Consider the following 15,034-nt stretch of genomic DNA (forward strand, 5'->3'; position numbering starts at 1 on the left):
AGGGTTTCTTGGCCTTGGCCTGCTTGGTCCCACCTCCTCCTCCTCTAGTGGTGGAATTGGATTCCCTGCACCTACAACATTTTTAAAATTAGATAAAATAAAAAAAGTATATTTTTGGAAATGTGAACTGTTCTTGTGTTTTTTTCAAAATGTGATTCGCACTTACCTGCCTCAGTTGGCCTTTGCTCACCATGCTCCTCGCTTGACATTTTACAAACATGTGAGAGAGCATGAAGAATACTGCTTGTGCAGACTTTTATAGATGTGAGCGCATCCCTGGATTGGTTACCCATGCATCCCTATTTGCCTAAGTACAATGCACACCTTGCCTGCATTCCGTAATCACTGCGTGGGTTGGGCTAAATGTGAGCGCATCCCTGGATTGGTTACCCGTGCATCCCTATTTGCCCAAGTACAATGCACACTTTGCCTGCATTCCGTAATCACTGCGTGGGTTGGGCTAGATGTGAGCGCATCCCTGGATTGGTTACCCGTGCATCCCTATTTGCCCAAGCACAATGCACACCTTGCCTGCATTCCGTAATCACTGCGTGGGTTGGGCTATATTTTGAGCGCATCCCTGGATTGGTTACCCGTGCATCCTTATTTGCCCAAGTACAATGCACACCTTGCCTGCATTCCGTAATCACTGCGTGGGTTTGGCTAGATGTGAGCGCATCCCTGGATTGGTTACCTGTGCATCCCTATTTGCCTAAGTACAATGCACACCTTGCCTGCATTCCGTAATCACTGTGTGGGTTGGGCTAGATGTGAGCGCATACCTGGATTGGTTACCTGTGCATCCCTATTTGCCTAAGTACAATGCACACCTTGCCTGCATGATTCAATAATTGTGTTTTTTTTTCCTTATTTAAGGCAAAGCCAAATGTTCCCTTACTTGTGGGTTGTAGTTGGAGTGATTTGTGGTGCAGGAAGGGATTGCTAGTGTTTACATTGTTTGGAGTTGTTTGAGTGGTGCTTGTGTGTGTTGTTTGAGTGGTGCTTGTGTGTGTTGTCTGAGTGGTGCTTGTGTGTATTGTTTGAGTGGTGCTTGTGTGTGTTTGAGTGGTGCTTGTGTTTTTTTTTTGGGGTGGTTTTTTTTTATTTTATTTTTTGTTTGGGTGGTGTTTTTTTATTTTTTATTTTATTTTGGGTGGTGGTTTTTGTTTTAATTTTTTTTGGTTGTTGGTTTTTTATTTCTAATTTTGTTTGGTGCATACATTTCCCAATCCCGGTTACTTTGTGTGTTTGGGTGGCTGTGCTTTTGGAGGATCAAAAATCCAACATTATTTGAAAACTCCAGTAAGTGTGCCAGCCTACTGCAAGGTTTTCTTTTATTATTTGTTATATAAACCCCAAAAAAGGACATTATTCAAAAAAATTTTATCATGTTTTTTTTTTTTTTTTAAAGTGTTTAACAGTCCAGTTTGTACTTGAATCAGGTAAGTGTATATTTTTACAAACCTAAAAGTTTGTTTATTTTAATTATGAAGTGTTTTTTGCTGTTTTTTTAACATTTACTAATGCAGTTTTGATTTTTTGGAAAAAACAATAATAAAGTTTACAAAATTTAATATTAGCCAATTTAAAAGGTTTGTTTTAACAATAATAGTAGTAATAGTGGTTTTTAAAAAAAATTATATTATTTTCTTTTTCTTCCCCCCCAAAAAAACCATACACAAAATACACCTGTAGGGGTTCCCGAAGATGGCACTGCCCGACCCTGTAAGAATATGCACCATTATTACTAAGCTAAGTATTTTGGGAAAAATATTCAAAAATCATTCTCAAAAACACTTTTTTTTTGTTTTTTAAACTTTACAGAGCGATGTGGGCCAGCTAATAGTGGACATGTTGCCCCCACCAACCTTCCTCAGCCTCCTCCTGGGTGTAGGCATAGGAGGCGTGCAAGGGCCAAGATATATAGAACACGTGTCACCCTTTTTGGAATGCCTAATAATGTGGTTGTAACCACTTATTGCCTGCCTCCAAATATTATCCTAGACACTCTTTCAATAATAAAGAATGATCTAGAAAGTCAGATTCACATTCCAACAGCAATCTCACCACTTACACAGTTGTTGGCGGTGTTACATTTCTGCGCCTCAGGGTCCCTCCAAACCACTGTGGGGCTGGTGGGTGGCCTCTCCCAGCCCTCATTTTCACGGATTCTGAGGCGTGTGCTAGATGCATTCTTCAATCATATAGCACATTTTATTAGTATGCCTTTGGATACGGAAGCCCTTGATGTGGTAAAGCAGAAGTTTTTTGAGATTGCAGGCTTTCCACATGTCATAGGGGTAGTGGATGGCACTCACATAGTACTTCAGCCCCCTGCATGCAGGGAACAAATATATAGGAACCATAAACATTTCCATTCGCTAAATGTAATGGTGCTATGTGATGCCTCCCTCCAGATCCTCTCCCTGAATGCCAAATTTCCAGGCTGCAGCCATGATGCGTATGTGATCCAGCATTCAGGGATTTGGCCAAAATTAAGCACACTGCAAGCTGGTGATGCGTGGCTTCTTGGTAAGTATTAATCCAGGATGTAGCTATAGTAATAGTATAAACATGTTTTCATGGTCAATTTATGTATCTTTTGGTGTCCCATTTCCATCAGGTGACAGTGGATATCCTTGCACGACCCTGGCTGCTGACTCCTTATTTGACTCCCACACCAGGGCCACAAACTCAATATAATGCCACGTTTACTGCCACCAGGCAGGTGGTGGAGCGCTGTATCAGCCTTCTAAAGGGCCGGTTCCGGTGTCTCCATCACTCTGGTGGTGCACTCATGTACTCGCCGGATATGGTTTCTCGCATTGTGGTCCTGTGTGGGATTTTACACAACATTGCAATAAGGAGTCGAGAACCCATGCAACCATAGGATCCCTTGCCAGAGGATGGCCCTCCAAAGGAATGTGTGATGCTGTCGGGGGGGGGCAAACGCGATTCTGTTGTTTCTCGATTTTTTAGGTAATCATTTTTACATTTATTTTGATTTTTACACTTAGAGCAAATGTATTTTAAGGTGTGCCTAATTTATTTATTTTTTTCTTCCACCAAAATCACAACACTTTCCAAAACTGCAACAAATGGCCACTTGTTTGTCTCAGCTCCTCCCGAATGTCCACCATGATGTTGGTTAGATCTGTGGACAGAAAAATGTATTTGTAGGTTAAAAACATCTAAAAAATGTCCAACATTTGAACATTAAACATTAGTCAATGTCCAAAAAAGTGTGAAAACACAATGATGTTAGGGTGTGTTCGAAAGTTTCATCCACACAACATTATTAATATGTTGAAACTTTATGGTGTAAAAACAATTGGAAACCCTAACTATGTGGCATAAGCAAAAAACCCCTAGGATGTTAAAAAAAAAACTGGGAGGTGTATTCTTAAGTCATGATGGCCATATCCTTAAAACACACTGCACGTATTCACTTCTAGAATGTTCTTGATAATCCAAAACTACAATGTGTTTGTTTGCTATGGCAAACATCACTTTTTCCTAATGAAGTTACATCTTAGTACATTTTAACCACAGTGTACACAACATTAACAAGGTTAGTCTGGTTCCTATCACCTTCCCAAGTTCTGTGACATGTTTTATTTAAATCTAAAATACTAATCCAAATGTAATCATTTTTTACACCAAATAAAAAGCATTTTGGAAACCCCAAATGGCATACATTTTTGGGCTCCCCCCCAAAAAAAATGGCCCAGGCACAAAACATAAGCACAAAATATTGAATAACAGCATTACTGCGCAATGATTTTGACACCCATACTGAAAAAAAGAAAACAAACACACCGCCCAAAAATGTTTAAAAAAATACGGATAACAACAACACTCCAAAAAAAAAATACAAAAAAAAAATATTACAAAACACATACCATCAGAGCGTTCTAACAAAGCACCCGATGGAGATGGTGCGGGAGATGGTGCTGGAAATGGGGAGTAAGTTGGAGTTGGGGGAATGGTGGGAGGGGAAATGGAGTGGAAAACATCAAAGTGAGGGGATATTTGGGATGAGGACTCGGGCACGGGAGTGGAGATTTGGGATGAGTGGGCAGGGGAGGGAGAAATACTAGGGGAGGTTTGGAAGAGGGAGGGAGGGTTACTGGGGGAGTATGGTGGTGGGGAGGGAGGGCTGGGTTGAGCGGATGGGGAAGGTGAAGGGGAGGGCTGCAGGTTGGGACCTGCATTGCCTCCAAATCTGCGGGCCCTTCTCTGTCTCCGCTGTGTTTCTAAAATTTAAAGATATTAAAAAAAAATAAGTTTAGTTTTCACTTTCAGCTACACAATACAAGTACACTTTACACATTCAGGACAATAGGAACAACATACAGGAGGGTTTTTTTTACATTTACTAAAAGAATTGGAAAAGGAACATACATTTTTAACAGTCCACTAATTATAACATTTATACAAACGCATACTTACGTCTGCGTAGTCGCGCCCGCAAATTTCGCAAAAGGACTGGCGACCGGCGGCGCAGATCCGACCACTGCCTCTCTAGTTGCACTATATTGCGCCTGTATCCCGCACTGCGAAGGGCTCGCCTCACCTCCGCGTAGGCCGCCCGCTTTATGCGGTTTGAAATTGGAGGCTGGGCGGTCGTAATCCGCCTGTCCATTATCTGAACGAGGATCATCAATTCCCGACAGGTAAAGGCCGCGGCTCTCATGATGGCAATGGCCGATTTTTCAGAAAACATGAAATATACATGGGGTAAAATAAAGATGATTGGCTAAAATATTTACTCAGTTTCCTAAAAAAAAAACACTATTGGCCAATCCTTTAATCACGTGACCTGAAAAATAAGGTCAGATTTGATTGGATAAAACACGCAGTGTGCAATTGCAAACATAAGAGTGCAAATGATCCTAACGCAAAATGCACATGCATTTTTAAAGTTAACACAATTAGCAACAGTACATTCACAGATAATAAACATTACTTTGTTTTGGAAATTTTGCAAAAAAAAGAGAACGGAGAAAACACCCACGAAAAAAACAATAAAGTTTATTGACACATGAAAAAAAACTGGTTAAAAAGAACAGCAAGAGTTAAACAATCTTAATTAGATAATTGACAACAAGCTAATAACAAGCTGATTGATAGTCCAGGTAAACATGACATGTGACCATCAAAACAACACATACGGCCGCAAACATCAGAACATAATTAGCATTCAGCGACTGACAGCGCCTGACTACGATTGTCTCGTTCGTTCGATCAGATCAGTCGGTAGCTAGAAGAGGTGCAGTGCTAACGAATGGGCGTCACTTTGTTTACGATCGACCTGCCGTACGATCGGATTTTGCAGTCGTAGATCTTACGACCGTGCGGCCGCTACGACCGACTCTGAATGAGGTCCTGAGTTTGGGAAACCCTGCTATAGTATAAACCAATGTATACTGTAAAATTCTCCTTACAAATAAGCACACTTGACAGCAGTTGTCCTTGTCAGATGGCTTTTTACTGATGCAAAATGTTATATGAGTACATTTACATCCAGCATATGGCTCCCTGACAGTAAGCTAAACATTACCAGCATCCTATCACCTGGCCGACTAATTTAGCGTCACAATCAGACCCATGTACTGCAGCTGTGTTTTAAAGGTATCCAGCCTCTTTGTTCCAGGGAATGAGTCACATTCTTTATAGCTGAACATGGCAAAGAACCCTCTTTGCCACAATACATATATCTATTCTGCTGTCCTTCCAATGTTCAAATGGGTTGCGGAATGGTGCCCACATAAATATTTATATACATATATATATATATATATATACATATATATGTATATACTTAGCCGTGTTTATGTCTGAAGCATTTACATAAACTATGCTTTGTAATTTTATATGAGGCATATTGGACATCCATTTGCCCCTGATGTCTCTATCTCCACCTTACTATGTGGTGGGGATAGATTCAGCTCTTATTACTTTTAAATGCTTTGGGTCTTCATCATGAACATTACAAAAGTGTTTAGACACACTAAGGGGTTTACTAAGCAGTGTTAGGAGACAGAGTGAAAAGTGATAAGAAAGTGATAAGGTGCCAGCCAATCAGCTCCCAACTGTCATCTCACAGGATGTGTTTGAAAAATGACAGTTGGGAGCTGATTGACTGGCACCTTATCACTTTCTTATCACTTTTCACTCTGTCTCCTAACCAGGGCCGGCCCAAGCCTAAATTTTTTAGTAAGCGAATATAGATTTTAGCGCCCCTTATATGTATGATAATTGTGTGATTTAGATAAAATATTGGAAAAGTAATTAACATAATGCTGATATGAGCGGCTAAGGTCATAAGTGTCCATTTTACTAACAATACAATGAACCCTACAGCCCTGTGACTCGCACACCCCTACACACACAGGGCCTGATTCAGAGCCGGACGCTATTTGCGCTCGCTCGTTCAGAAAAAGGGGCCGGATATTTTAATAGAGCGGTCTGTTAAAACCTCTATGTCTGAGCGAGCGAACGAAATATGCGCTCGCTATTTTGTAAAGACGCCCCCTGGCTGTTCGCATCATACGTCATCTCCGCTATTTATTAGATTAATCGAGTACATCGAAAGGCATCTGAACTGCTCGCAGTGCTTGTGGTTGGATTTTCCTACCGAAATCATGCGAACAGTTCAGGCTAAGAGACAACCAAGTGACGTGGCCGATGACGCTGCTTTGTTAATTATGCACACCCTTAAAACGCCCGTTTTGACAGTTTGGCACGCCTGCGTTCGGATCTCCACTCCCCGTTTTCAAGCACCTTCCCTGTTACCACCCACAAACGCCTCATCCTGTCACTCAAATTAGCAGGCACTCGCTATTTTGAGAACACACGATTTCCGACTGCACTGACTGGTTGGCGCATGCGCATTATGACCCATACGCATGCGCAGATGTGCGAACATCGCTCGGAGCGAACAAGCGGTCGCTTACGAGCAGCTCTGAATCAGGCCCACACTCCCATCTACCCTAAAACACCAGCTCTTGAAGCCAGTGCAGGATCATACTTATTATTATTAGTCTTAACTTCAAACTCTGGCCCTGATTCAGACCCGCTCGCTGCCGCAGGCACCTCACAGGGTCTGTGGGCGTATTTTTTCATTTTTTTGTCTCCAGGCTGCTCACAAAGCTGTGCTTGTGTGAGCGGGCTGGAGACGGTCGCGATTATCGCGACCATCGGGCTTGGGTCGAGACCCTGGGGTAGGGTCTCAGCTGCCGCAAGCCCGAGTGGACTCCCTGCTCTAATAGAGCAGGAAATCCACTACTGACATCACTAGTGATGTCAGTAGGTCCTCCCACAAACGTCAGGCATTCCTAAGGGAACGCCTGCGTTTGTGCAGCCACCCCCCCTACAAAACGGTTCGAGCTGTCACTCACCATCGACAGCCACCCCGTCTTGTAGCGAGACCCGCAGCGACTGAAGTACAGTCGCTCGGTGGGGCTCACGTATGCGAACGCCGGACGCAGCGCATGACCAGTGGCCCAACATCGAGCCGCTTGCAAGCGCTGTGTGCTCGCGAGCGGCTCTGAATCAGACCCTCTGTCCTATGTGCCCTGCATCTTCTTACAGTGCTGGTGACTGCTCCCGTCAAGCTCCTCTGTACTGATTTCTGTCAATGCTACAGTGCCACTACACTGGGTGCATCTCAAAGTTGCCCATGATTGGTCAGGCTATGCACAAATAGGGAGGGTTGGCACACATGCAAATCCTGGCATGCTAGGCTGAAGTCTCATTCATCACCCTGCTCCTTCCCTCACACTCCAGCCTCTCCTCTCCTCCATTACCCTGATCCTTCCCTCACACTCCAGCCTCTCCTCTCCTCCATTACCCTGCTCCTTCCCTCACACTCCAGCGCCTCCTCTCCTCTATCACTCTCCTTACTTTACAGTCACAGCGGTAAGTAAATATCAGAGAGCAGGTCAGCAGTGTTGCAGCCATTCCTCTTGACATGCCACCATGCCCGTCCCCTCCACCCCAGAGTGGTCAGTGTGTCTAGTACACTGAGCCAATGCAGACTGCCTGTCACTGCTAAAGCGAGGATGCACGCACAGCACAGTGATTGGCAGTGCCCTGAGCAGGGGTGTTTTAAGAGAGGAGGGGGCCCGTCTGCACTCCTCGTGCGGGGCCCCCTCCTCTCTCCCCGACTGACACGGCTGGCCAGCCACCAGAGCAATTAGTAGACTCTGGGCACTAGAGTGTGCCCGGAGTCTACTGCGCATGGGCAGAACACCGGAAAATGGCTGCGGTGTCACTGCTGCTCAGCTGGTGTTCTGAGCAGCAGTGACACCCGACGCAGGACCTCGGACAGGTAAGTTTAAAAAAAATATGGGTGCAGTGTGTGCGGTGCAGGGCCCCCCTGGACCCGGGAGCCCGTGTGCCCCGCACACACTGCACCCATTATAGATACGCCACTGGCCCGGAGCATGGCTGCAATGCTGTCACTGTGTGGGGGGTAGGGCACTGGTAAGAGAGGGGTACAACTCAGCGACAAGTGCCCCATTCTCCCGGTGGCCCAATCCCACAGGAGAAAAAACGTGTCTACAGGTCATTTTGGACAGGATAATATTGATGACATGAAAGACAAAGTGCCATATTATGTCCCTATTTAGTTTAACACTAAATTAATCTCAGAATAAACCTGTTTGTCCAAATTATTTTTCAACACATTTAAATTCATCTGTAATCAAATCAGCTCCAACTGGTGCACAAAATTTAGTATTGATAGCATTTGTACTTTATTAATGCGGCATTGGCTGGCATTCAAGGTAAATAAAGCAACATTAGGGTGAGACTTAACAGGACTTCAGAAGTCTCATACATGGAACCCTGGAGTTTTCACACGGGAAACTCAAACTTATGCTGGGTACACACTTAACGATGTGTACTCAGCCAATGTGTTGTGTGGCTGGCATACAGGTCCAACGGGCGATATCGTCAGCAGGGCCATGCTGCGGAATGCAGTCTGGCCCCTGCTGTCACGCCGTCGCTCCTGGTATCGGCAAATGTACACGCACTTGCCGATGACGGGACCCCTGCCGAGTCCTGCCACACGACACATCAGCTGGGTACCCAGCATAAGATGTCGCTGACGACATGCGGGAGCGCGCATCATCAGCAACATATCGGGTACACATTGCCCGATGTGCCCAGATCGGATGACATATCGTCTAGTGCAGAGGTTCCCAACCATGGTCCTCAAGGCACACTGACAGTCCAGGTTTTAGTGATATCCATGCTTGAGCACAGGTGTTTTAATTAGTACTTCAGTTATTTTGATTTAACCATCTGTGTTCAAGCATGGATATCACTAAAACCTGGACTGTTAGTGTGTCTTGAGGACCGAGGTTGGAAACAACTGCTGTAGTGTGTACTCAGCTTAAGCATACCTCGCTTTTAAAGACATATTGTAAACATAACATATCAATTGCAATAAAGCTCATGTATTTTCCCAGTGATCATTGCTGCTGTCAGACAAGCAGCTTACCCACTGACTCCCTCCCTTGCCATAGTATCTTGCAGCATACTAAAAGTAATGACATTTAAGATGTCTGATGTCTCAATTTGTTTAATGTAATATACATGGATGTATTTAATAATCACATGCTTACATATGACACATAATACTCACATGTATTTAATCACACACATGACACAGCACAGTACATACACTGGATCACAGGATCAGCAGCAGCAGGAGCAGTTTTCCTCTTTATTGCCGAACTTTTCTCCATCAGAACTGCAGCTTCAGCCGGAATGCTGAAAACAGTCACTGCTGGGGGCCACTCGAGGGGGTTGCTCAACAACAATATTTTTACTTGTAAGTTGAATGAAGCTTTAAATGTACAGGGAGGAGGAATACCCTAACACCCCCCTCCAGCCCCTCCAGTAGTTTCCTGCTGCCCGATCATAGAGCTGAGCTCTTATCTCGGCAGCCGGCAGTGTGTTTATGAATCAGCCTGCCCTGCGGGGGGAGGACAGGAGAGACACTGACAGGGATTGTGAAAAGCCGCCTGCCCGCAGCTCCCGTCCAACTCTCCACCACTGCGCTCCCGCCCCAGCCCTATTAACGCTATGCCTATGTGCCTGCGACCTTGCGACGTGACGTCGCACCACACGAGCAATCGGACGGCCACCCATTACAACCGCCGGGCAGCTGTGTCAGTCTGCCCACGGTCTGCATTGCTGCTGACTGTTTAAGTAATATATCAGCATGGTCGCGGCCGCAGCGCCCTTCACTATGTGGCGTCCTACGCGGCCTCGTACCATGCGTAATTATAGAACCGGCCCTGCTCCTAACACTGCTTAGTAAATAGACCCCTATGATTTTAAACCCTTTGCTAATGTTCCTGTGATTTTCCAAAAAGCGTAGTTTTAGTGTTCTGGTTAGGCGTCCTATACGATAGAGAATACATTACGAGGCTGAAGTTGGCTTCTTATTCGGCCAGCTTCTTATTCATTTCTTATTCACTTCTTATTCATTTCTTATTCAAGCTCCAGCTTCTTATTCACTTCTTATTCATTTTCCAGCTTCTTATTCAGAAAATGTTACAATAAAACATTTAAATAAAGTTAGATCACTAAACTAACACTATGTAAACAAAGAATTATGTCCCCTACACAGTCTACAATTATTATTTTCCTGGCACAATAAGGATTTGGGCATGAAAAGGGCAGTAAAGCGGGCACAGGCACTATATTTTGTCATTTTGAATAAGAAGCTGTAGTTGTGCAGGGGTTAACTAGCTTCGGTCATCAAATGTTACACTTGAAACCCACAGAGGGTGGTCTGGTACATATGACCCACTTGTCATTTGTCTTGACCAACAAGGATTTTGGCATGAATAGGGCAGTAAAGCGGGCACAGGCACCACATTTTGTCATTTTGAATAAGAAGCTGTAGTTGTGCAGGGGTTAACTAGCTTCGGTCATCAAATGTTACACTTGAAACCCACAGAGGGTGGTCTGGTACATATGACCCACTTGTCATTTGTCTTGACCAACAAGGATTTTGGCATGAATAGGGCAGTAAACGGGCACAGGCTCCAGAATTTGTCATTTTGAATAAGAAGCTGTAGTTGTGCAGGGGTTAACTAGCTTCGGTCATCAAATGTTACACTTGAAACCCACAGAGGGTGGTCTGGTACATATGACCCACTTGTCATTTGCCTTGACCAACAAGGATTTTGGCATGAATAGGGCAGTAAACGGGCACAGGCTCCAGAATTTGTCATTTTGAATAAGAAGCTGTAGTTGTGCAGGGGTTAACTAGCTTCGGTCATCAGATGTTACACTTGAAATCCACAGAGGGTGGTCTGGTACATATAACCCACTTGCCATTTGCCTTGACCAGCATGGATTTGGGCATAAATAGGGCAGTAATGTGGGCACATGCACCAGGTTTCTTAATTTTGAATAATTACCTGTAGTTTTTCAAGGGTTAAATAGCGTTGGTCACCAAATTTGACAATTGGGGTCTTTCCCTAAACCTCTGAGCATGGTCTGGTATTTGAATACAGGAAAAAAAATCTGTGTGGGGTTCACCTTTTCTTCCGATAACCAGCACTAGGTTGGTTATAGGGAGGAAGGGGGTAACACTATAGCAGGGAGACACACTTAGCGTGGTGTCCTCCTGCCATCACATTATCCAGCACAAGGCTGGTTATAGGGAGGAGGGGGTAACACTATAGTAGGGAGATACACTTAGCGTGGTGTCCTCCTGCCATCACATTAACCAGCCCCAGACTATTCAGCATGTTTCTGGAATCTCTTAGAAAGCTGGTACACCGGCAGTGGCGTAATAAGGGGGTGCGTGTGGGGCACCTTGCCCTGGGCACCATCTGACAGGCCCGGCAGGGGGGGGAGCTGATGTCCAGTGCTCAGTAGCGTAACTAGGGCATGGCCGGTGACGCCCCCGCACCACTGGCCACGGTACTGGCCCATCCTAGTTAAACAGTGTAGTGTCGACTGCAGTGAGGAGCTCATTCAGAGTTGGTCGCTGCTGGCGGCCACTCGCTGTGCATGTGGGCAGGTGTTTTTCTTTTATCTCCGGCCGCTCGCAAAGCTGTGGGTGACCATCCACAGCTTGTGCGAGCGGGCTGAAGACAGTCATAATTATCATGACCGTCGGGCTTGCGACGAGACCCTGGGGTTGGGTCTAGCTGCCGCAAGCACGAGTGTACTTCCTGCTCTAATAGAGCAGGAAGTCCACTAGTGATGTCAGTAACCCCTCCTAAAAATGCCAGACGTTCCTAAGGGAACGCATGCGTTTGTCTGCCCACAAAACAGGGCGAGCTGTCAATCAACATCGACAGCCGTCCCGTCTTGTTGTGAGCCACGTAGCAACTGACCTTCAGTCGCTCAGCTGGTCTCGCACATGCACCTGCTGGACGCAGTGCATACGCAAAGATCGAGCTGCTTGCGATCGCTGTGCGCTCGCGAGTGGCTCTGAGTGAGCTCCTGAGTGCGGTCAGCATTTACTCAGGACCGGCGCTAGGCTTCCCTGCGCCCAGCACTGTCCTGTGCTGCACAGCCACGCCCCTTCTCTCCCCCCGAGCGCTTACCTAATAGCGCCAGGCGAAGGGTGGGAGGCGGGCTCAGGATAGCCCATAGAGCCGCCAGTGCATTTACAGCAGCCTATGAGAGTCAGACAGACTCTCATTGTCTGCTGCTGCTGGGCCCACTGCAAGAGCTGGGCTGGAGCTCACTCATGAGCTCCGCCTTCCAGCTCCTGTAGTGGGTTATGGGAGAGATGTCACGACGTCTCTCCCATAATGCAGAGTGCGCCAGCCCGGGGGACTGCGGTGGTGCGGACGGCGGTGTGAGCAGGAGCGGGGATTCAAGTTATTTTTTTTATTTTTTTTACTTGTGTGTTTGTCTAATGGGGGTACTGCATCAGGGGGGGAGGTGACCTCTACTAGGGACTACTACTAACGTATGGAGGTAACTACTATTGGGGGCACTGCATCGGGGGGGCTGCACTGGGGACTATTACTGGATAGGGGGATCAGCGTATAAGTTGAACTAATGGCGGGCTGCATAAGAAGGACTACGACAGGGGGAACTGTGTAAGGGGCACTGCATATGGGGGATCACTACTGGGGGCACCGTATAATGGGAACTAATGGGTGACTGCATAAGGGGGACCACTACTAGGGGTACTGTATAAGGGGCACTACTAAGGGCCTGCATAAGAGGGATCACTACTGGGGACATTGTATACTTGGGGTACTGTATAAGGGGTACTACTGGGGGCCTGCATAAGAGGGACCACTACTGGGGGCACTGCAAAGGGGGGACTGTATAAGGGGCACTGCATTAAGGTGCATATGGAATAGAAAGAAATGTTCAGAGTGATGAGATAGGGATGTGTGTCATGTTGACACTCCCCATTTTTAAGTGTCCACGCCCATTTTTTGTCACACGCACATAGGGGGGGGTCCATTTTTAAACTTGTCCTGGGCTCCATATACCCTAGTTAAGCCACTGCCAGTGCTGTGACCAAATGCCTGATCCCAGCGCCTTAGTCCTGCAGTCCGGTGAGATGTATCCCCAGCAGGACACATAAGTGTCCGATGGTGCCTAAGGGCGCATGCGCACTACGGAGGGAGCTTCGTCGTGCACATGCGCGAGACCCGGCGAGCGACGGGGAATCCGTTGCTCGGGGCCTCGCACCAAAGGGGGCGTGCTGTCGATAGTGAGTGGGAGTGCCGGGGGCGTGGCTGCCAGACGGAGGCGTTCCCATGGGAACGCCTACCGTCTGGGTCTGGCCCCACTGACATCACTAGTGATGTCAAAGGGAGTGAATTTGGCTCTGATAGAGCCAAAATCACTCTTGGGCTTGCGGCACCGAGACCCTACCGCAGGGTCTTGTCGCAAGCCCGATGGTCGCGATAGTCTTGACCATCGCGACCATCATCATGGACGCTCGCATAAGCTGTGGGTGGTAACCCACAGCTATGCGAGCGTCCAGGAGGCCGCTCCAATGTTAGGTAAGAGGGCCCTGATTCAGAGCGAGCGCTCTGGTCAGAGTGTCCGGCTCTGAATCAGGCCCAGTATGTCTGTTTTCAGTGCCGGTCAAGGCCCAGCAGCGGCTGACATGTGGCGCCAGCTAATAGCTGAGTGCAGCTCATTGACCGCCGGCCATTGAAGAGGGGTGACAATTACAATTTGAGCCAATCACAGTGGTGACAATTTTGACAATCTGAGCCAATCACAGCGTGCACCAGCAGCCAATAGAAATCGGCCACAGTGAGCCATTCGTTGTAAGCCGCATCATGGCTGGCTACGCCCGTGGCGTCAAGCGTCAGATGTCTCTGGGAGGAAGAGTCAATTTGGCGGAAATGGGTGAAGAGCTCCAGCGGCCGTGGAAGAGTCCAGAAGACACCGGGCTCAAAAGAGAAGAGCTCCAGCGGCTGCAGAAGACGCTAGGAGACACTGGGCTCAATAGAGAAGAGCTCTGACAGCGCCACTACTGGACAGAATGGGCCAGCGACAGAAAAATGCGGCTGAGGACCGGAGAGTACTGCAGTGGTTGGGAAGTAAAAGAGCGAATGAAGATCCTCACTGCATCCTCTCCCACCCGACAGGTAGACCCTCTTTGAGGCCTTACCATCATTAACCCCTCCCTAGACCATCAGATTGTTAGGCAGTAGGCACGTAAGGGTCATGAGGCCTTAAGCCTGTGGCACAAATAGGCGGGCATTAGGCCCGTGCTCCTAAGGCTATAATTGACCCTGGGCAATAGGCCCAGGTCACATAAATAAGTGAGGTGCCAACTTCTCATCTTGCCTGGGTGCCAAACACCATAGTTATTCCCCTGGACCTTGGTCACTGCTACCTGGGTGAAGACTGCTGTGGCAGTGGGAGTTTGCCAGCTCAAGGTGAAGACTACAGGAAGCACTGAGATCGTGGGAGTCGACCCACCTCGGGTGAAGAACACATAGTAATTGTGGATGAACTAGGCTTAGTTCAGCCAAAGACTACTGGACTGGTAAATCTAATTGCATTG

The 15,034-nt window shown here is 46.8% G+C and overlaps 1 long non-coding RNA gene across 1 annotated transcript; it reads right to left on the minus strand.

Moving 5' to 3' along the window:
- Positions 1-3,057: 3,057 nt before the first annotated feature.
- LOC148507881 (uncharacterized) lies at positions 3,058-9,788 on the minus strand. Its single transcript, XR_015869655.1, has 3 exons — positions 9,656-9,788; positions 3,903-4,256; positions 3,058-3,154 (listed from the first exon to the last, which is right to left on the minus strand). It is a non-coding gene; the product is annotated as an uncharacterized LOC148507881 (long non-coding RNA).
- Between the last annotated feature and the right edge of the window lie 5,246 nt (positions 9,789-15,034).

Source organism: Taudactylus pleione, unplaced genomic scaffold, assembly GCF_031769625.1.
Source record: "Taudactylus pleione unplaced genomic scaffold, aTauple2 ptg000380l, whole genome shotgun sequence".
Taxonomy (NCBI): Eukaryota; Metazoa; Chordata; class Amphibia; order Anura; family Myobatrachidae; genus Taudactylus; species Taudactylus pleione.